At 38.7% G+C, this 22,517-nt stretch overlaps 1 protein-coding gene across 2 annotated transcripts in view; it reads right to left on the bottom strand.

Moving 5' to 3' along the window:
* LOC134652106 (mitochondrial cardiolipin hydrolase-like) overlaps nt 1-22,517 on the bottom strand; it is a 226,602-nt gene that overhangs the window by 29,720 nt on the left and 174,365 nt on the right. Inside the window, exon 5 of one of the 2 annotated variants that reach the window (XM_063507274.1) lies at nt 21,405-21,433. The exons of the other annotated variant lie outside the window; for it this stretch is intronic. The gene's annotated coding sequence lies outside the window, so the exon portion shown is untranslated. The remainder of the gene's footprint in view (nt 1-21,404; nt 21,434-22,517) is intronic. 2 annotated transcript variants of the gene reach the window in all.

Raw genomic sequence — 22,517 nt, 5'->3', positions numbered from 1 at the left:
AACCAAGGATGTTTATGGAAACCTATATGGCTTGGAATGGTCCAACCCATATTGGTAGAAGTAAGAAAACTAAGTACATATCTAATACCTATCATCATCCTCCTGGCGTCCCGTACTGGATACGGGGTACGTTTTTCTGCCTTTCTACTTCCCCCACCTGTCTATAGTTTATCACTGAAATCATCATACGCATACGAAATCGCAGGCAGAAGCTAGTTCTACTATATGTGCATGTCTGATTTAATACTAAGTGCAGGATGTACGCGTATCCTTTAAGGAGAACCTTTGAGCGCCGAGTCACATTCAAGCCCTTAAACGAATGAGTCAGAACCCGTCTGACCCGGTTCGCACGCTTTAGCGCGGGGCCACATGTCGCGAATGCTAACGACATAAGCTAATATTATGGAAGACGAGCCTGGACGGGACGGAAAAATCACGTTTTATCTGTATACAGTCAGTCTATTTCGGCAAAACTACAGCTGTAGTCAAAAATAAACGGCATATCCATCTCAGACGTTTCAGAGAGACCCCACTAGTGTCTTTTGAGCGTCATCAGCGGCTAGTCAGCGCTATGGAAAATGGCGTCGCTGCGCAGTTTCACCAACGTAGCGTCGAGCAGCAGCCATAGAGTTGACTAGATGTCGCTCGGGCGACGCTAGTGAGGGGTCTCTATCAGTCTTTCCAAAAGCGCAGAAGCGATCAGCGGTCAAAGCGATCTGCATCAATCAGTTTGGAGTATACGGTAGAATTCTTAACCTGAGAAAACGATGCATTTGAATCCCATTTCTTCTGCATAAGGCCTGTTCCCAGCAGTCGAATAAGCCAGTAGTACATAACCGCCCAAATCGGTTACGAGCAAAAGCTAATCGTTGACCTGATTCGCACGTGTTCTGACGTGACCTTCTTACACTAAAGGACGTATGTGAACCCATTGCTTCCTTATTTGAGCCCTTTTACGCCAGCAGTGACGGGCCGTATGTCGGTATTCGCTAACAGACTTATTTAAATTGGTTTAGCGGCGTCTAGGCGCGCGATTACATCGTTATATAAGGCATGCCACGGTTTGTTGGCATGTCATTTTATGAAACAATTGCTTAAATTGAGGTTTTTGTAAACGTTTAAGCTAAACAGGGTCCAATTTGTTAATGAAAAGCTCGCTATGTGAGCCCGGTACGACGTCCGGTGCGAGCAGATGCCGCGACACTCCCGTTGCTAACCGAGTCAATCGCTAAAACGTCCCAATGTAACTGTGAACTCGACCGTCACCCGCGCCTAGTGATGTGCCGCCGAGAAATTACGCACTTACCGTAATTCTCATTAGTGAAAATTACCGTAAATTACCGAGAATTTACGGTAACTTACCCATGAAGTATATTAAATTAGGATTGAATTTTGCTTACAAGTTTTGTGGTTTTAAAGTATTTAAATGTTTTTTACATTATTATTATTCTGTGATATTATTATTTTTATGTTATCTGACACGTGGTTGATTGGTATAATAATTTCTAGTCTTATTTCTCCTTATATTAGTCCCAGCTCTATCTGGGCTTCTGTGTACGGCGACGGAGCCAAACCGCTTTTTTCTGGGTTACCAATGTTACCATAGGGTTTAGGTTCTGGGCTTTCATCTCCCTCTTGATATTGAACTACCATGTGCCGGGAGGTCTTCGTCTTCCCAGGAATGTTGTGAGGATATTGTATTGTATTGTAGGACGGGCAGATTTCCGTAACTCGACGACGGGCGCTTTTTTTTTCATGACGGGGGGTGGGGGCTACTCCAGCCAACCCAACCCCTCAAGAGGAAGGGTCACCCTTCCTCGTGCTGGATCCTGAAAAGCGACTTCGTGAATCTTTCATTAATACCAGGCATGGCCTTTCGGCCTCCAGCCTGGTTTAGCCAGTGTGCTGTTTCTTTGTACGTTCTAGCAGCAGTGAGCGTACCTTGCTAAAGTAGATCGGGAGAATCGTTTCCGGGCCAATCGCCTCCGCACCTGATGCGTTTTGATGTAATTATATGGCTCAGGGCGATTAAGAGTGCTCTACTGTCGGATAGCATGTGGATGGAGGATCCTACTACCCTCCTTTAGGGTTTGCACGATGGATCCGAAATGTATGGGAATATCCGCGGATCCGGATCCAGATCCGGATAATTTCATACATTTCGGATCCGGATTGCAAACCCTACCCTCCTTGCAGTGATGGCAGCCGCCGCATTGATGATGCCCATGCACTCAGCTTGGAATATGAGTTATGGGCTCCTAGCGGAGTGGTAATGGACACGTTCAGGTCTTCTGAGAAGGTTCTAGAGTCCGACTCACTGTCTGTTTGGGGATGTCCGCTGAGGGGGATGGCCTCTTGCTGTATGTGTAGGTGAAGCGATGGAAGGTTTAGCATGCCCTGAAGGGCATGAATGGCTGCAGACTGTGTGGAATTCGTGTTTTGTAGGGATGTTTAAGAGATTGAACTGGCAAACTATCAAACGTTTCATGTGGCCGGACCGGACCATCCTAAGCCTTCTTTTAGTTTGTCATAAATAAAGGACGACTCTGAAAGATCCTCTCACGTGCTCATTGCGCTATCGAGACAAGTAACAGGACATAGAAAAGTCGAGCGCTATAAATGCAGGATCTTGAGGGCCATCAGGAACTATTTTAATCCGTTAGTACCCACACAGTACAAAAATGCACTTTCCACGTGTTTTATTTTTACTGCGGTAACTGGGTACATTGCAAACCCAGCTGATAAGCGTTTAAGTGAGGTAAATGCAACTATGGGGTTATTGCGTCTCTCCGTTCTTTCTCGAATACGATTGGTCGAAACGTCCTCTACTATGCAACGTTTCATGCCTGAGCTACTTGGAAATGAAACGTTGCATAGTAGAGGGCGTTTCGACCAATCGTATTTGAGAAAGAACGGAGAGACGCAATAATCCCATAGTTGCATTTACCTCACTTGACCTTACCTGTTTACAATATAACAGCCTACGTAACTTAAAATAAACACGCGACGTAATAAAATTGTATCTTAAAACACACTTGTTGTAATGGAAGTCATTACAAATCAAACTTTACCTTACACATCAATGCTTGCTTACATATGACATTGAAATATAATATCTGGGAGACCGAGCAGCTTTGCTCGGAAAACATATAAAAGCTCAAAAATCAGCGTTTTCCCAGAAATAAGACCTAGCTAGATTGGTTTTTCGCCCTTGAAAACCCCCGTATAGAAAATTTCATCGAAATCGTTAGAACCGTTTCCGAGATCCCCGAAATATATATAAATAAATATTTAAGAATTGCTCGTTTAAAGGTATAAGATATGTTTTTTTAGATTACACAACATTTTGAATTAGGTATTTAAAATCACTGTCATAACTATGAGATGAATTTTATACATTTAAGCTAAAATAATAAAGAACTCACTTTATTTTTCGATAGGCAAGTTTGATTCAACCTACTTTCATTAAAAACACTTAAATCGCACATCAAATGAAACTTATTAAACATTAGTAAAATAATGTAATATTATTGTGTATTTAATCTCTAACATCTAATTACATACATCATTGAATTCATTGATAAAAGTTAAAATTTCTCTTAGAAAAATTACCCGAGAACATTCGCGGGGAAGATTGCCCGTAATTTACGGCGGTAATTTACGGTAATTTTGGTAATAAACTAGTTCCTTTTGCCAGATTATTTTGAAAATTTCTATACAGATTGTATTACCTAAATAAGAATCAATTCTGTAAAAAAAAGTTTAAAAAAATTTAAACTTGGACCACTTTCTCGATAATTACCCGTACGGAGAACGTTACCGCGAAAGTTACCCGACGATTCTCTCTGTTCTCGTAATTTACGGTAACGGCACATCACTACCCGCGCCTGAGTAAGTCCTTCAACTACTGTCAAGACCACAAGAGAGGTAGGGCATAAAAAAACGTCATCTCGCTCAAAACTGGTCTCCAGATTCTATAGAGCAGCCGAACTGGAGATAGGAATAATTACTATGCACTCTTTGCAGTTATAGCAGTTGGGTATACTCGTATGTAGGGTTTGCACGACGGATCCGAAATGTATGGGAAGATCCGCGGATCCGGATCCAGATCCGGATAATTGCATACATTTCGGATCCGGATTGCAAACCCTACTCGTATGTTATGTTATGTAAGTATATTTATTAGGACATAAGCATATTTATTTATGTTAGTTGTTACCAGGGATCGGAACCGGTTTTTTGCAAAAACTTCGAAATAACCATATTTTTCGAATTATTTTATACTCCAAATGTAGGACTCAGTTGTGTTTTTGGGTAACGACTTCGTATTAGATTGCCTAATTAGAAATGAAATAATTAGCAAAGAACGAAAAAATACCGTTTTCGTTCCCATACAAAAAATACCGGTATCCGACCCTGGTTGTTACTGTCAAGGACCTGCATATATCAAACGAACAGAAATTGTAAAATAAATGTTACTTTATTGTATATTTTCAAAGACTATCACCAGTTTTAGTCAGTCGCAGCCGACTGTCTCTGTGGTAAAGACCAAATTGATTAGGTTTTTTTGGTAACGACTAAAGTTAAGTTATATTATGCCTGCTCTTGTTCACTGGTCTGCCTCGTAGCACTAAATAACATGAGATGTGAATACAGCCTCTGGCCTTGCGCCCGAGACGCTACCGACATTCCTTCCGACCGTCCTTCGTACCTTTTGAATGAGCCTTTCACCACCAGTACGCCTAGTCATACTGTTATCATACTTATCATGTCGGGGGACTACCACGTATAAGGAATGTCGGTGCTTCCCGTAAGTACCTAACTAAACTGTGATTTTATATCTCAGACACTAAAATGACAGATGGATTGACTAATCTGTCCAATACAACCGACATTTTATTAATCTTTATTATTGCACAAAAGGAAAACTTAATGTAAAAAAGGTGAATTATTGCCATGATTACCAGATGCCTGAAGCTTAATGCCATTCTCTACCAGTCAACATTAGGCCAAAGCAGAAAATATTGTGGGCGATGCATTTGAAAACCAAAAGAAAACATTATTATAAGAACCTCATTGAATGTATACGTATACACAAACATATTGACATTGTAGTTTGTATAATATGAAATACGAGCTTAAGAAACCTAGCAAAATAAAAAGAATAGTTTCTATATTAATTCATAGAATGCTGATGAATGACGATCAGTAATGGTCACAATGTTATGTAAGTCGCAGTCGGATCGTATAATCCGCCGTATTACATTACGGCCAGCCGTTTTACAAAACAGGGGCGTTTTGAAATGCGGCGGTTCGACGATACGATTAGCCGGATTGAATGCGGCTGAATGAAAATCCGCCGGAATGTATTCGGCGCCATACGTTCTTCAACACGGCTAGCCGCGAGTCATTAGCCGCCGCTTTGACAGTTTTTAGTTCCTATTTTTAACACTCGTGGCGCTGCCTGACATAACAAATAACAACAACAAACTATGAAAAACGCTGGGGTGTCCATCAAATCTGGAGTTTGTCGGACTGTTTCTTTTCAAAAAACATTTCCTTCGCAACTTAACTAGACGGAGCCCCGCTTCGCGGGACTCCTATTTCTGAGCGGTTTGCCCTTCGGGCATCTGACTATTTCTGAGCGGTTTGCCCTTCGGGCATCTGAAGCTACCTAACGAACCTAACCTACCTACCTATTGATTTAGTGAGACGTCCGTGAAAACATTACACTTTGGGGAAAAAAGCGTAGGTAGGTAAGTAGGTTAGGTTCGTTAGGTAGCTTCAGATGCCCGAAGGGCAAACCGCCCAGAAATAGGAGCCCCGCTTTCCGTCTATTTAAGTTGTGAAGGAAATGTTTTGGAAAAGAAACACATGTAGTGCGGTGGGACCATGGTAAAAATAAATTAAATTGCTAACATTGTCAAACTCCGGTTACGTAGGCGACCGAAAGAACTGGTCACTCTACAATCTAAATAGTAGATACGATGCGGCTAAACGTAGGCCGCCTTATTGAAGAACGTATCGCAATGACAATCCGGCTAATCGTAGAACCGCGGCATTTCAAAATGCCCCTGTTTTGTAAAACGGCTAGCCGTAATGCAATACGGCGGATTATACGATCTGACTACGACATGTATATTAAATATCGATGAGTTGATTTATTAATTAGGTTAACTGTCTATATTATACCTAAGATGGTTGTGTGTGTATGTGTATTATAAAATATTAATAGTTGTAGGCGCAATTTATGATCAATTAATTGTTAATTACTTGTGAAACTATCATTGAACACAAGCAAAGTACCGTTAACCTTGTCAACATTTCCTACTGTAAGAATGGTCTGACTAGAAATATCGTATTTCTCCCAGCTGTTTGGTAGAGAATCACTTATTTTTTAATAGACAAGAAATAAGAGTAATATCATTTCTTTGTATTACAATTTCTAGCAACGAAAACTAGTACCAAACCTAGATGAGTATTGTATGTTACTTGATTGTTTATGTTAAATTTTCATGTTTTTTTTTTTTTTTTTTTTTTTCTCTAGCCTATTTTGGTGTCCCACTGCTGGGCAAAGGCCTCCCCTCGTTTTTTCCACTCGACCCTGTCATCGGCATTTTCCCACCATTTTCATGTTATTTCAGAATTTCGTTTTAAAATGAGAGTGTACTTAACTTCAATTGTGTGACGGCGGCACAGATTAATAAATAGTTACTACGTAACAGATGCATCATTCCCATACAAAAGCGAAAATACCTACGCTATAATAGCCTACAAAATCTTAATAATAATACCTGCTGCTCAGGACGAGAAGAAATGTACCATAAGTACGCGCACAAAGAGTCGAGACTGTGTTGCCCGCCGTGCGAGTCACGTGCCAACGCGTCATCGTAAGAATGCGCTAGGGTTGTAGGTACCTATCTATTGTACCTAATACGATGATTATTGTAATAAAACGAATGTTGCGAATCAACCATATTTTTTATTAGTCAGTCAAATATGTTTTATTTTTATATAATGATTTATAATATTCTTCCCTTCTCGGAATTCTCTGTTATTAAATTTTATACATAGTTGAAAATATCCTAAATCGCGTAAATAATTTTAATAAATACTCATACGGAAAACAGGAGCAAAGCGACGGCAAATCAACGGTTTTTAAAAGTTGTAATACGGTGCTACCAGGCCGATTCATTATGACGTTGTCAAAATTATTTAAAAATTACGTGGTTTGGTGGTGGTGGTTTACAATAATTACGTGTTTTCGGCATTTCGAAGCGTAAGCGCGGGAAACGTGCGGCGCAGTGCGGTGCGAGCGCTCAGGCGGGCGTTCGCCGGCCCTTTGTCGGTTGTAATTAGGGTTTGCACGACGGATCCGAAATCTATGGGAAGATCCGCGGATCCGGACCCAGATCCGGATAATTGCATACATTTCGGATCCGGATTGCAAACCCTAGTTGTATTGTATCGTCGACGATACGCCGAGCGGTAGGCATATAGCGCGTGGCCGTGACTGCCGTGAGCGAGTGACGAAGGCCTGACGGCGGCTAGGAGCAATATGCAATATGTTGGGCAACACAGCAAGTTTTCGATCCCTTGATCTGGTTATATAATTAGTACACTCGTAATCTCACTTTACGAAAACTTACGCCGCCTTTACGACTGTCCACATTTTATATGTCATTAAAGTAATTGGCAAAACTGAAAGTTACCGGCAATTTCGAAAATGTCACGGCGCTTAAAACGATTACCGGGGCATTCGATATTAAACCTCACCATATAATGAAGTAGTTAGCGCACGTTATTCCCAATAATCGACGTCTAGTATTCAATGGCATAGTTCCAAAACAGCTTGTAAACCCTAAATAACAAACGTACTTACGTCTTTTTTAATTAGTTAGTTTTGAGACGTACAGTAATCTCGAATTAATTTGACGCTGCGGTTAAGGCAAGACCGTCCCAAAAACATACTGATACATGAATTTAAAAAGTAAATTCACATGTCTTGTAGCTGGCGAACCGCAACGCATTATAGTTATTAAGTAAACTAGTGGTTTTGTAGACCTCGAGAACTCCCGTGGCCCCGAATAATGCCAAAAATTAAATAGGAAAAAAAACTATATATGTAATTATCCAACCTGTTCCCCAAATTTTACGAGAAGCGGTTGGTAATGCTATAGATATATGTAGACACTGAGAAAATAATTAGCCGAACCCATCTATTAGAGACTAGAGTAGTTCAAAGTCGAATGTTCTGATCCTAAGTCTGCAGTCTATCTAGATATTCTAGATAGACCGGAGCAATTGGTTAAGTGTCCTAAGTTTGGCACTTCCTTTTTAATTCACAAAATTTCTGGAGCTAGTCCGATGACAATGATAACTAGTTACATACAAAATGATTGAGAAGCGTGTCCCAATAGCATTAATATTTCACTTTGCGTGGGTTTTTGTAACATGAACATACTTTCATGTGCAGGTAAAACTTGTTCAATATAAACTTTTAGATAAGAGAGCTTAGTAATCTGTCTTTCCTTTTCTTCAATTAAATTTACATATATCTAAAAGTAGGCAAGCAAGTGGGTATCGTCTCACGTCTGTATCGAGTGAGCACTCGACTGGTACACATTACCCTTATGCTTATTACACTTGGAAATAGAAGCATAAAATAATAACATGCTTAAGAAATGATAAAGTAATAAATGATGGGAATTCAGGGACTTTAAATATCAAACCCAATAAAAAAATATTTCCGTTAAGACTCATTTTGTTTAGAGGTGCCATCTCATAAAACCTAAATTTATGTAGTTTATCAATTATTTACATAAGCTCGACGATTAACCGCTTAACCTCGGGTTAGTGGGATGGTGCAAGTGGCCCTAAAGGAATAACTCTTTATCAGAACGGTGTTCCCCCGCAATACCTAGTACTCAGTATAAAAAATCCCAAAACAATGTAGTATTTCCTACGGAAACGATCGGCTTGGACTTTGATCCAACACAGGAGGTCTGATAACAACTACCCAAAAAAGCGGCCAAGTGCGAGTCGGACTCGCCCATGAAGGGTTCCGTATTTAGGCGATTTATGATGTATAAAAAAAAACTACTTACTAGATCTCGTTCAAACCAATTTTCGGTGGAAGTTTACATGGTAATGTACATCATATATTTTTTTTAGTTTTATCATTCTCTTATTTTAGAAGTTACAGGGGGGGGGGGGGACACACATTTTACCACTTTGGAAGTGTCTCTCGCGCAAACTATTCAGTTTAGAAAAAAATGATATTAGAAACCTCAATATCATTTTTGAAGACCTATCCATAGATACCCCACACGTATGGGTTTGATCAAAAAAAAATTTTTGAGTTTCAGTTCGATGTATGGGGAACCCCAAAAATTTATTGTTTTTTTTCTATTTTTGTGTGAAAATCTTAATGCGGTTCACAGAATACATCTACTTACCAAGTTTCAACAGTATAGTTCTTATAGTTTCAGAGAAAAGTGGCTGTGACATACGGACGGACAGACAGACGGACAGACGGACAGACAGACAGACAGACAGACATGACGAATCTATAAGGGTTCCGTTTTTTGCCATTTGGCTACGGAACCCTAAAAATGGCATTAGGAACTTACTGGTATTGATATAGTTTTTAGGGTTCCGTAGCCAAATGGCAAAAAACGGAACCCTTATAGATTCGTCATGTCTGTCTGTCTGTCTGTCCGTCTGTCCGTCTGTCTGTCCGTCCGTATGTCACAGCCACTTTTCTCCGAAACTATAAGAACTATACTGTTGAAACTTGGTAAGTAGATGTATTCTGTGAACCGCATTAAGATTTTCACACAAAAATAGAAAAAAAACAACAAATTTTTGGGGTTCCCCATACTTCGAACTGAAACACAAAATTTTTTTTTTCATCAAACCCATACGTGTGGGGTATCTATGGATAGGTCTTCAAAAATGATATTGAGGTTTCTAATATCATTTTTTTCTAAACTGAATAGTTTGCGCGAGAGACACTTCCAAAGTGGTAAAATGTGTGTCCCCCCCCCCCCCTGTAACTTCTAAAATAAGAGAATGATAAAACTAAAAAAAATATATGATGTACATTACCATGTAAACTTCCACCGAAAATTGGTTTGAACGAGATCTAGTAAGTAGTTTTTTTTTATACGTCACAAATCGCCTAAATACGGAACCCTTCATGGGCGAGTCCGACTCGCACTTGGCCGCTTTTTTTAGGTATTGGGCGTTACATCTATCGATAAGGCACCTTCATAATATTTGTATCGTTAACATTTTTTTGATTAAACTCTTGTCTGTGTATGATGGATCATAACCGAATTTGTAGTCATCTTTCAGAATTTTATCGAAAACGATTTTTTCTGCTCTGTACAGCAAAACAGAGTTAAAACCCATGATTTTTGACTACAACACACATGTGAAAGGTTAATTAATGACTCAAAGTTGGAAACAATCATCCTTATCTACCTTATATCGTTAAATGTATTCATATTACCTCACAAAGAATGCCAAAAAAATCTAAATGAGAAACCAGCTCATTAGCCAAAGAAAAGTAGACAAATTATCAAATCGTTAAAAAATCTTGACACAAATAAGCAAGTTTAAAATAATATAAACCAATGAAAATTACACCTGACATAATATCACGCAATCATTAAGGCGTAAAAATCAGTCACTTCCCGTAAAAAAAAACTTGATGACTTTTTAATTTATTTGGGATTCGTCGGCAAGGGCCTACTAATGACGAAAAACGAGAAAAAATGGAATAACGGTATTTGAGACGTAGCCATGGGACACAGTTACCGTGAGCAAAAAATACAACAAATATTGGGACTTTGAAAGAGTTTTGAATGTGACTAAATGGTGTTCAGTTTTGAACTATAAATAGTTTTGCAAAATTCCAAAACGTCTGGCCGGTATTTAAATTTTAAGTAAAAATACGATTGAAATAGCAACTCATTAAATATCTGTGCAGCTAATTCTACTTTTTATTTTATAATTGACCAAGCGAAAGCGAAGGTGTCCGTTTCTGCTTGGTCAAAAATTATTTCGTAAGTCCGGATGTTTTCGTCTATACTGATCGCATTTTTCAAACGATTCTCGTGAAATTTATTTGGAGGAGTGTTGGGGGGTGGCAGATACTTAATTTTGGGGCGTTGGTTCATCCGCTATTATTACTGAATCGCGATCAGAAAGGGATTAGAAATAACAGATTTCCATACACTTACGTCAAAATCAATATGGATTGACAGCTATCTCAATCCCTTTCTAATCGCGATTCAGTAATATGATACCGACTGTACCTACAATTAGTCAATTGTTCAATGATTGTAATATAAGTATTTAATCCATACACTGTTCATGAAAACACTGATCACACAGGTCAAACGTAAAGAAATAACATTTGTGGCATTTTGAAGACTAAAACAATATATTTGTGATAGAACCAACGACAAGATTATCAATAATCGGAGTTGGTTCTATTAAATATACGCCTATGGTATGGTCAATGAAGGTATATTAGTTAAATGCTATCTCTATATTTTTCTTCTTGTTTCTCTGAGCATTCTTCCGAAGTATTTTGTTTAGCTATTCTCTAGCATTCTAAATTCAGTAAAATAGTTTACTTGGTGCCAGTTGCACCATCCGCACTTGACAGACTGATCAACATCACCCGGCGCGCCGCGGCGGTTTACTATGAAACTTTCCATACAATAAAATTTAGCTAACTCTTTAACGATGACAAACAGTTTGGTGCAACCGACCCTTAATCGCTCGTCTACATTTCAATGCAATACCGCACAGGTTTACGTCACCCCATCACAAATACCTAACTCAGCGCGTCCACCATTCAACGGCGCTCCATTCACAAAAACGACCACTATCTGGTGTTATCTGGAGGTCGCCCTTCGCGGAAGCGCGGGTTATCGCCGGTCGGACGTCACGCGATAGCGGCGGGTTATGGAATTAGATTTCGAGCGTCACGTGTCCTATTGATTTGTTTGAGAGTCAGAGGGCCTACCGCGAACCACGTTCGGCGTGTTGCCTCTCTGTCGCACTTGCAAATTCGTACGTAAGTGTGACAGGGAGGCAACGCGTCGAACGTGATTCGCGGTAAGCCCTCAGGTTTGTGTTGGGGGCGTTTTTAAGTGATAAGTTGATATCACGCGCAACTGACCTTTGGGTGTATCTGTTCCTCGGCAAAAAAACTTCACGATCTTTTAGATTTACTCGTTCACAGTGTTGAATTCGCTTTAATGAGGAAATATAATTAATTATTTAAAGGGAAATTTAGATCGTGGGACGACCTTGACGTATTTTCCAGCGACTAGCAAGAGCTGGCGTGATGAGTGACGGAAAAAAGGGGAGGCATTTGCCCAGCAGCGAGAGAAATGGTAATCTATTTAAAAAATATATATACATACGTATATGTTTTAGCCGCGAAAGTTGATGAGGCTTAATATTGTCTTCGGTTACCGCGATTTACTCATGAAATAAAACTATTAAAACGGATTATATCGCGTATATTGAATTTATACTACATCCCGACGTTTCGAACCCGTTGACCACGAACGCTGTAAAGGGTTCGAAACGTCGGGATGTAGTATAAATTCAATATATATACTTGATATAATCCGTTTTAATAGTTTTATTTCTTAAGATGCTTGTTCGATTCCGATCTAGGTCACTGGTGACGAGGTTTCTTTTTTTAGGGTTCCGTACCCAAAGGGTAAAAACGGGACCCTATTACTAAGACTCCGCTGTCCGTCCGTCCGTCCGTCCGTCCGTCCGTCCGTCTGTCACCAGGCTGTATCTCACGAACAGTTGAAATTTTCACAGATGATGTATTTCTGTTGCCGCTATAACAACAAATACTAAAAACAGAATAAAATAAAGATTTAAGTGGGGCTCCCATACAACAAACGTGATTTTTGACGGAATTTAAGCAACGTCGGGCGGGGTCAGTACTTGGATGGGTGACCGTTTTTTTGCTTGTTTTGCTCTATTTTTTATTGTGGTGCGGAACCCTCCGTGCGCGAGTCCGACTCGCACTTGGCCGGTTTTTTTGTGTATGACATCTATTTCAGCTTTCGCACATTAGAATGGTGATCGCAGCAAAGTTGATCTAATTTTATGATTGTACTACATAATTGGAGCTCAAAAGGTGAACGTTCGGTGCACTGAGCGACAGGCCTCTCTTCCACGAATCTGAGCACTCTCGTACGAATAATTCGCTAATTACTCCAAGAACCAGCTCCTTTTCGCATTCCGTAACAGTGTTGTCAAAAGTTGTTGACCTATTGGTAGCTGCATACAACCACCAATTTTTCATATCGATCTTTCTATTAATTTGATTTTAAATCTTATAAGTATGGACAAAACGTTTATTATATCATGTTCGTAAGGATCAGAGAATATCGAAAGAGTTTTGGTTTCTTTGACATTCCTCCAAGAACGAACTTTCTTAGCTGTAATTGAATTCGAAATCACGTTTGTGGGGAATGTGGGGAATCGATTAGTGAGTAAAAAATGTTGCTTGATTTTGTTATGTTCGAACTGATACGCAATTAATGTATGTCGTATGCAGTCATATTTATTTTTATTATGTACATATACTTTTTCTTAACCTTAGTATTCATGTACAGTCAGCTGCTGGGATCTGATCACATCTATAATATACAGTTACAGACAAATATACACGTAGTATTGTTTGCGTCTGTTTTAAAGTTTACATCTCAATAAATATTAAAGCAAAGGTTTACCACATCATAATGTTTAAATATGTAATACCTTCGTAATAAAAAGTACTATCAAAAGACTCAAATTAAAAGAAATTCCAAAATGGCTATTCTGCTCTTCCGAGTCGGGTCCAGAACAAAGAACCCGATAAAAACTTATAGAGAAAAACACCATTCGAAAGCACGTAGGCTTTACGAGCGGCAATCAAAAATCAACAAATCGAAGATTAAAGCTAATCACTGCCGCCCATGAAATGTTTATAAAATAAAAATACAGGTTTATACGAATTTGATTAGTGCATTGAAGTTTAATTCAATAAACTCTGTGAAAGCAAACAAACAGTTATGATTAACGATGGTAAAACGACTTGTACAGTAGGCTTAATAGTCTTAATACCACATCCAAAAAAATACGAAACTCAAGTTAGATAAAACTAAATTTGAACATTATAGCAAAGATTTTAGGTTTAAATTTTAACGTGGTATGCTGGCGTTTACGTCATTTGATCCGAGTAGTCACAATAAGCATAATGAAGAGGTTACGTGCCCGCGTGGGATTGACAAGTTAAAAGCTATTGGCGTAAAATACATCCGAATTGTTAGTCGTGCATATAAATAAAACGGTGTCGTTAAACCGGGGTGACGCAAAACCATGACATTGAAAAACATCGATTAAGAATCTGTCTTCAATTAAGAAACTGATCACTAACTAACCTTAGGGTCGTTAAACGGTGAAAACGCTAGAGCCTTGAAAGAAGCTCACTCAGTAAAAGCCTGCTCGATGTTGGTTTGAAGACCTAGAACTAGATAGTATTTATCAGGGAGTACAGATGACGGGCGTAAATTCCATTCGTAAATAATGTTCGATCCAAAGAACTATAAAATGCCAGTGCGAATAGGACTTTGACAATGTATAATATTTACAACTATCGCGTTCTGAACACATATTAACTCACATTTATAGAATAAATTCAATAAATTTCAGAGGAAATTTTGATTTTGAAGGTAATTGAATAAATTTCGCGTTAGACCCGTCTTCCCGTCTATAAATGTGAGTTGACAATGTAACCAATGGATGCACTTCAGTCTGCACACTACGATCTGATGTTCTTCGTAACTGATGTTGAAACGGACGGTGGAAGTAAGCCGTGCCATTAAAGACTTCGTCACACGAGTGTTTTCCGGGCGGAGCGTGAGCGTTTTATATGTAAAAGCGACGCGCCCCGCTCACGCCCCGCCCGGAAAACGCGCCTGTGTGACGAAGCCTTATTTTGTGTTCGATAGGACAACGATAGGCACGCGTTTTTAGGGTTCCGTAGCCAAATGGCAAAAAACGGAACCCTTATAGATTCGTCATGTCTGTCTGTCTGTCCGTCTGTCCGTCTGTCCGTCTGTCTGTCCGTCCGTATGTCACAGCCACTTTTCTCCGAAACTATAAGAACTATACTGTTGAAACTTGGTAAGTAGATGTATTCTGTGAACCGCATTAAGATTCTCACACAAAAATAGAAAAAAAACAATAAATTTTTGGGGTTCCCCATACTTCGAACTGAAACTCAAAAAAAATTTTTTCATCAAACCCATACGTGTGGGGTATCTATGGATAGGTCTTCAAAAATGATATTGAGGTTTCTAATATCATTTTTTTCTAAACTGAATAGTTTGCGCGAGAGACACTTCGAAAGTGGTAAAATGTGTGTCCCCCCCCCTGTAACTTCTAAAATAAGAGAATGATAAAACTAAAAAAAAAATATAATGTACATTACCATGTAAACTTCCACCGAAAATTGGTTTGAACGAGATCTAGTAAGTAGTTTTTTTTAATACGTCATAAATCGCCTAAATACGGAACCCTTCATGGGCGAGTCCGACTCGCACTTGGCCGCTTTTTTTTAATTCAACAATTGGGTACTTTCCTCTACTTAAATAAAATAAATTATTTCACACCGTGCACGAAATAAAGCACCAGATAATTATTACAAAAACATAGATAACAGTTATTTTTAAACCCAATTTCTATTTAATAAATCGGATGGAAGTATAAAAAGTAGGCGAGTTGACTATGACGTCACTACACACGTTTTCATATAAGTTCCGTATTAGCAAATAGTCTTGACAGCTCTAAAAAAGAAGAAGACTATTCTAAAGAAGAATACTATTAGGAAAGTAGCCAATTAAATAGATCTATAGGTTGGTATTATAATTAATGCCGACATATTAAATGCCTTGTGCAATTGCGACTTTGAAGACATTAGTTACCTATAACAATCTATTGATAGAAATACAAAGAAATTCGCAAAATCATATAACTATTCATAATTTACAATAAACGCGCAATTACTTTTGTTAGACATGTTTAATTTTTGACAATTAGAATCGTCAAATGAACTACGCCTATATTTATCGTGTTGGCAACAATATTAGGTAAGTTTCAGTTTTGACTCATCTGTATGTAAGTTCTTTTAAGCCACACTTGATGTGTTCTGTAGTCCATACTATTATTAATAGACTATTTTATACAACTTATTGCAAAGGCTTAAAGTACATTGATGAAGTTCACAGTGATGCTGATAGTTCAAGGAAAACTGATTATGCGAGAATATGACTGGGTATTGTAATGACTTATTCTAAGGATAAGAATTTCCAGTAAGTATATTCCACAAGACCAGGGGCCTTACCATGATGTCCTTATTGCGATTCTGTTTATAGGACCTAAACTGAATCGCTAAAGGACGGAGCTATGTGGCTTATATGTCCTAAACAGAATCGCAATAAGGACATCATGGTAAGGCCCCAGGCGTGTGTGAACTGAACTGTTTGAATGATAATAAGAAATGAAAAATGTGAGTGAAGATTTTTACGAAAGCTTCTGGCATCTGACTTTGCAACTGAGAAGGAAAACTAAACCGTATTGGCATTAGTCTGGTTTACTCAAAATGTTTTTCTTCTAGGAAGAGCAACTGGTAGGTAAATATCAAATAATATTTCATCTAAAACTCATAGGTACGAGTCGGGGTTCGACCCAACGACTTCCAGTTTAGAGGCCGCACGCCTAACCGCGGGGCCACCTTAAGGGGCCCACTGATTACGGCGTCCGGCGAACTGGTAATTAGTAGGCCCCTTTACTCTGTAATGCCAATTTATACTTACATAACGGTGACGTGCATACATAGGTACAGTCAGCTACAGAGATTGTTGGCCCCTCCTGCAAATTTCTATACATGGGGGTCAATGTCTCCAGCTACTCCCAATTGGCTTTTTTTAATTTTTTTCGAGCTTTAGTTACTTCCAGAAGTCCAAGCTACTAATAGCCATTATTTTATCATACCGACCTCATTGATAAAAAACAAACTGGTTACAAGCAAAAACGTTTTCAACACAACATTTCTCATACTCGATGATCGAGGCCGTCGACCCGAGTCAGACCAAATAGACTTGAACCTGCGACCTCAGCGTCCGGGGGGTTAAGCTTCTTGAAAGCACCTACAAAAACTGTTAACGAATTTGTGGTCGTTTTTTATTGTAAATTTAGTTCAAGTATGCTTATCCGAGCATTATGTAAATTATTTGATACGTCTGCGGTTTGTTTAATCTATGGTTCATGAACGTTAAAAAAAATTTGAAAAACCCTCACCACAGAAGATACCTACTAATTTATGTAACTCAAACTGAGACGAATCATACGTATGGGAAAATTTTCGTTGGTGGGTCGGGATGCAAAGGATGATAAAAAAGCATACAAGTACACACAAAAAGCATATTGGTTACCTATGTGTGAAATGCGTGGTAAGACGTGGTCATAATCGCGATCGACGGGGGAAAATGGAAACTAATTAATGCACTCCAAATAAATTTGTGTGACTTGCGCGTCCGGACATCAAGCAAGCGCACTTTGTATGTAGTCTGTCTGAGCTCTGTACCGTGAGTCAAGCGTTGACAAATAAAAAACTTTTTTCGATGGTCAAAGAATATTTAGCCTAAATTTTTTATACAGTAACACAACCAAATAAATTGGCATGACTTGTCTGGACATCAAGTGGACTGTATGTTGAACTCTGTATTACCGTGAGTCAGGCGCGGACACTTCCACGAACGGATGCCACAATCGGCTTTACACTTTGTTCCATTACCAGCTAATTTTATTATCTTTATCGATAGCCACTGTTCGAATAGATTTAAGATGAATGTACATTGTACGGTTAGTTTATTACATTGCTTACGCTTCTTTGGAAAAGCGAGACATACTTTCGTGTTTGTTGTTGGCAATATACTCGAGTATGACTTCAAGACTACCATTATATTGGTAGCGAAATCTTACATATATATTTTACATACATATCCCCACCGTAGGGGATATCGCGGTAGGGATAGGTGGAATAGGCGCCTACATCGGATTGGGTCTATCATGAGATGTACGAGATTATTCATGGTTTACTTAAATAGAAATATGAAGAAATCACTTTGTTAAATAATCATAAAAGTCATTCAAAAGTTCAAACAGTTTTAATCGCAACTGATATAAGGGCGGTTACAGACTAGCGTTTTATACGCGCCTATAAGCTCGTTTTTGGAAGCGCGTGTACGCGCCTACATAGACCAAATGTAGCGAAAAACATATAGCGCGCGTGTAAGCGCGTACGTAACGCCGAAACGACCGTACACGCAAAAACGCAAATGTGACCGCTCTAAATGTTACCCAACGACATTATATCATAATTGAGCCAAGTCTAAGCTAATCCTTGAAATAATTTAGACAGCAAAGCGTGCCACACACTTAATACTTTGACTAAATAAGTGACATATCAGGCTGATATTCGCATGATGTACGCATGTGTACGTTAATATCCGTCCATCGTCCGTCCATCTGTCGTCCCACGAGATGACACTAAATAGGACACATTAATCAACCATGATAAAAGATGGCGGAAATAGACAGATCATGTGTCGTATTAGCCCGAGACATGTGCGAAACATGTCCGGATACAAATAGACTGGAAAAATGATGTACAGTCACCAGCAAAAATATATGACTGTGGGCAGCCGTGCAAAAATATCTGATGCTCCATTGGATGCATAAGTATATGACGACACTACCTCGGTAAAAATATGTGATGCTTTGTGGCCGGCAAAAACATCGGTACTCTGTATCCGCATAAATATCGGATCGGATCGCTTAAAAATATTTGATTACTCATAAAAATCAAAATTATGGGATTACTCTCATCTGGCATAAATATCTCTCCACTGTGAATGCAAATACATCGGATGGCAGACGGACCGCCTATATATCTGACACGAAATTATGAAATATGTCATCAATCGGCAAAAACGAACCATACCTGGATAGCATAGAGCCTTACATTGTTTGAAGTGATTTGACAATTCACGAAAAGAGTGTAGACTTGTCACTGCATATGTCTGTCTCACATATTTCATTTGCAATTTTAAATTGTGACATAATTCAGGTAGACTTTTAATAGACAATGTGTAATAAACCTCCTTCTTACATAAAAAAGAATGATGAAGAGGTCAACCTGTGAGACTGACAAGGACAAACAATAATAGCGCTTTCGCTGCTACTCCTACTGAAAGATACATAAGACTATCCCGTTTAGTCATTTCCCCCACCCCTCATGCCAGATCCAGTTATATACTAGATTCATGATTGCAATACGTTACAATTCAAAATTATATCCAGTTTATTCCGTCAAATCGATGATAGAATGTAATGTGAGACAGACATATACAATGACAAGTCGGCACTCTTTTCGTGAATTGTCAAATCACTTTATACAATTTACGGCTCTATACCAAACATGTATGGTTCGTTTTTAAAGGTCGATAACATATTTGTGATTTTCCAACGTGTCAAATAAATAGGCGGTCTGTCGTCCATCCGATGTATTTGCTTTTACAGTGGAGAGATATTTATTCCAGATGAGAGTAATCACATAATTTTGAATTTTATGAGTAATCAAATATTTTTAATCGACCCGATCCGATATTTATGCGGATACGGACTAACGATATTTTTGCTGGTTACAAAGGATCACATATTTTTACCGAGGTAGTGTCGTCATATACTTATGCCTCCAATGGAGCATCGGATATTTTTGCACGGCTGCCCATAGTCATTTATTTATGCTGGTGACTGTACCTACTGTATTCCTCGACTATTTGATGTTGTGGATGGAACTGATGTATCAAAATTGTCGTAAGATTTGATTACAATGATTTCATATTTGTAATTACGCACTATTCGGTTTACTTTTTTAAAGACATACGGTTGAATAATGCTTTAAGAGAAGTTGCTAGGAAACTTTTAGCGTACCGATTAAAATGAGTAGAAATTTTATATAAAAACTATAATTTTTTGCGTTAGCCCGATCTTCACCTAAAATCCACCATACATATTGAGAAATTTGAAAATCACATCTGACTTCTCTGAATTGAGATTTGACGGAATAAAATCAGGAAATTGTAATGATATGTCAGTGACATTTTTATTATAATGAATGAATGAATGAAATAAATTTATTCCAGAAATATTCCATATGTGATTAAAATATCTAAAATATTTAAAACTAAATGAAACTAGAGTGTGTTCGGAAAGAGAAGAGTCGTGGAATGTATTGGGCCCCATACATTCTATGACTCTTCTCTTTCCGCATGGACTCTAGCAGTTACTACATCTTAGGGCCACCCCACATCTAGCGTCTTTCGAGCGTCGGCGTCTACCGGCGTCTGGTCAGCGCTGGCCATAGAGTTGTAGACGCCGACGCTCGAAAGACGCTAGATGTGGGGTGGCCCTTAGGTTTCAATACTCGCGTTATAAAGGGGCCACTGGACTGTCCAGCGATTCGAAATCGTATGGTATTAGTCAAGTCCACGTCTGTTACGTCCCTCTGATAAATAAAAGACAGTTGAACAGCCATAAAACGATTGCGTAGGTCTCGAGACGTCCTTGCCAGGGTTAGGTCACCGTGTGAATCAGACATGCGCCTAATATGTAGATATGTTGGTTTAACGATCTTAATTTTTCGCAAAGGAGTTTTCATACTGGTGACTACTGACCAAGATGGTGACACTAATCATTTTCCTTACATTCAACGCTGGCCGTAAAATTAGTTTTAAAGAAAGTAATGAATAGAATAATGCCATACCGTAAATCCACCCCACTGTAGTCCAAAAGCTTGCTACTATGGTCAAAAAAATTATCTAATACTCGTATCTTCGTTCAGTTGTGAACATTATTATAATTTTGCAGTACTAAGGCAAAACATTTTCACAAAAGCAAGAATATATTCGGGTAACACCAAAATAAGATTGTATTTGATACTTAATTACGTATTGAACATGTGGATATTTGTAGTACTGGATGATAGTTGGATAAATTGGATTTTACGGTAATTAAATGACAGCTTTCCGAGTAATAAATATTCAATTAATTTCATAACTGTACTAGGTACCCATTAATTGCTGCAACTCTTAAGTTTGTTCTTAGTACCTACCCAAAGGTTGTTGAAGAAACATTTTTTTTGCTGTAGTTATGTAGTAATTATCTTTGCTTTTCATGTATCTATTTTCTTTTTTACTTTGTGGTTCGCAATGAACAATATTTAATTCCTGGGATACTGTACTTACATAAATAATTCACATGTCTGGACTGAAATCTGAAACAAAACAAAAAGTAACATTACAGTTAATTTCATGGGTTTCCTATAAAAATACGCACCATACATCTTGTTTTAACCTCCCACCTGCTCGATTTCCGTCGACCCAACAAGACATTTCCCTCAGATTAATATAGCAGTATGATAATAGATCAGTCAAAAAAGTTGGCAGTGCTTCAGAGAGTGTAACGAACTATAGCCCTTGAACTTGTCTTGGTCATTCAACACGTGCCGATTACTGCAATAAGAGTCTTGATTGTAGTTTAATTAGGTATATAATTGTAAATGCTTCATTGTCGTTTGCGGCAGTTTAGTTTTGAAGTGGTGGAGCGATTGTGACAAGGAAGGAAGCACTTCCTCGGTTCGGACACGATCGTCTGTTGTTTATGAGGAGCATACCTAATTGAATATTACATAATGTGCGTCGATATGACTTATTTGTAGTCGTCTGGAGACTCTGGACGGACGATGTTATGTTAAATAGTTGAAGGAATAAAAAGGCATTGTTGTTTGGTAATTTAATGAATCTCTAGGTACAGTCAGTGACATAACCACTTAAGTTGGGGCACTTACTGTACTAACCTACTTACTTGTAGGGCAAATGATGCAACGAATGCTTATTATTAAGATAACGTTGCAAATGCACACATGAGCTACGTATTGGTGCCACCAATATAGAACCTGTTTTGATAAGTAAGATGTGTTTATAATAAATATTGGGTCTCCAAGGTAAGATTAAGTCAAAGCTGCTGTTTTCAAAGCGGATAAAGTAGGCTACGAGAATTACAATGAACCATATCATACATATTTTAAGAGAAATCCCAAGTAAAAAGCGAACATTCCAGTAACAAGAACCTTTTTCTAGAGAAAGGCGTGTTCACATATATAAATCTGCACGAACAAGACAAGACAGGCATTTGATTACGCGGCCGAGCGGTGGGCCGGTGAAACCCCGCACAGCAAGTGGGACAAATGGGTTCGGACGGGACGGAGAAGTATGTGTTAGGGATCTTACATGTTGGCGTCTAGGGTACGGTAACCAGATGCCAGATGATCTGTATTCTTTGATTGTCGAAAGAAATTT

The sequence above is a fragment of the Cydia amplana genome, chromosome 11 (genome assembly GCF_948474715.1).
Source record: "Cydia amplana chromosome 11, ilCydAmpl1.1, whole genome shotgun sequence".
Taxonomy (NCBI): Eukaryota; Metazoa; Arthropoda; class Insecta; order Lepidoptera; family Tortricidae; genus Cydia; species Cydia amplana.
The sequence above is the reverse complement of the archived record's forward strand: the minus strand, read 5'-3'. Positions and strand labels throughout refer to the sequence as shown.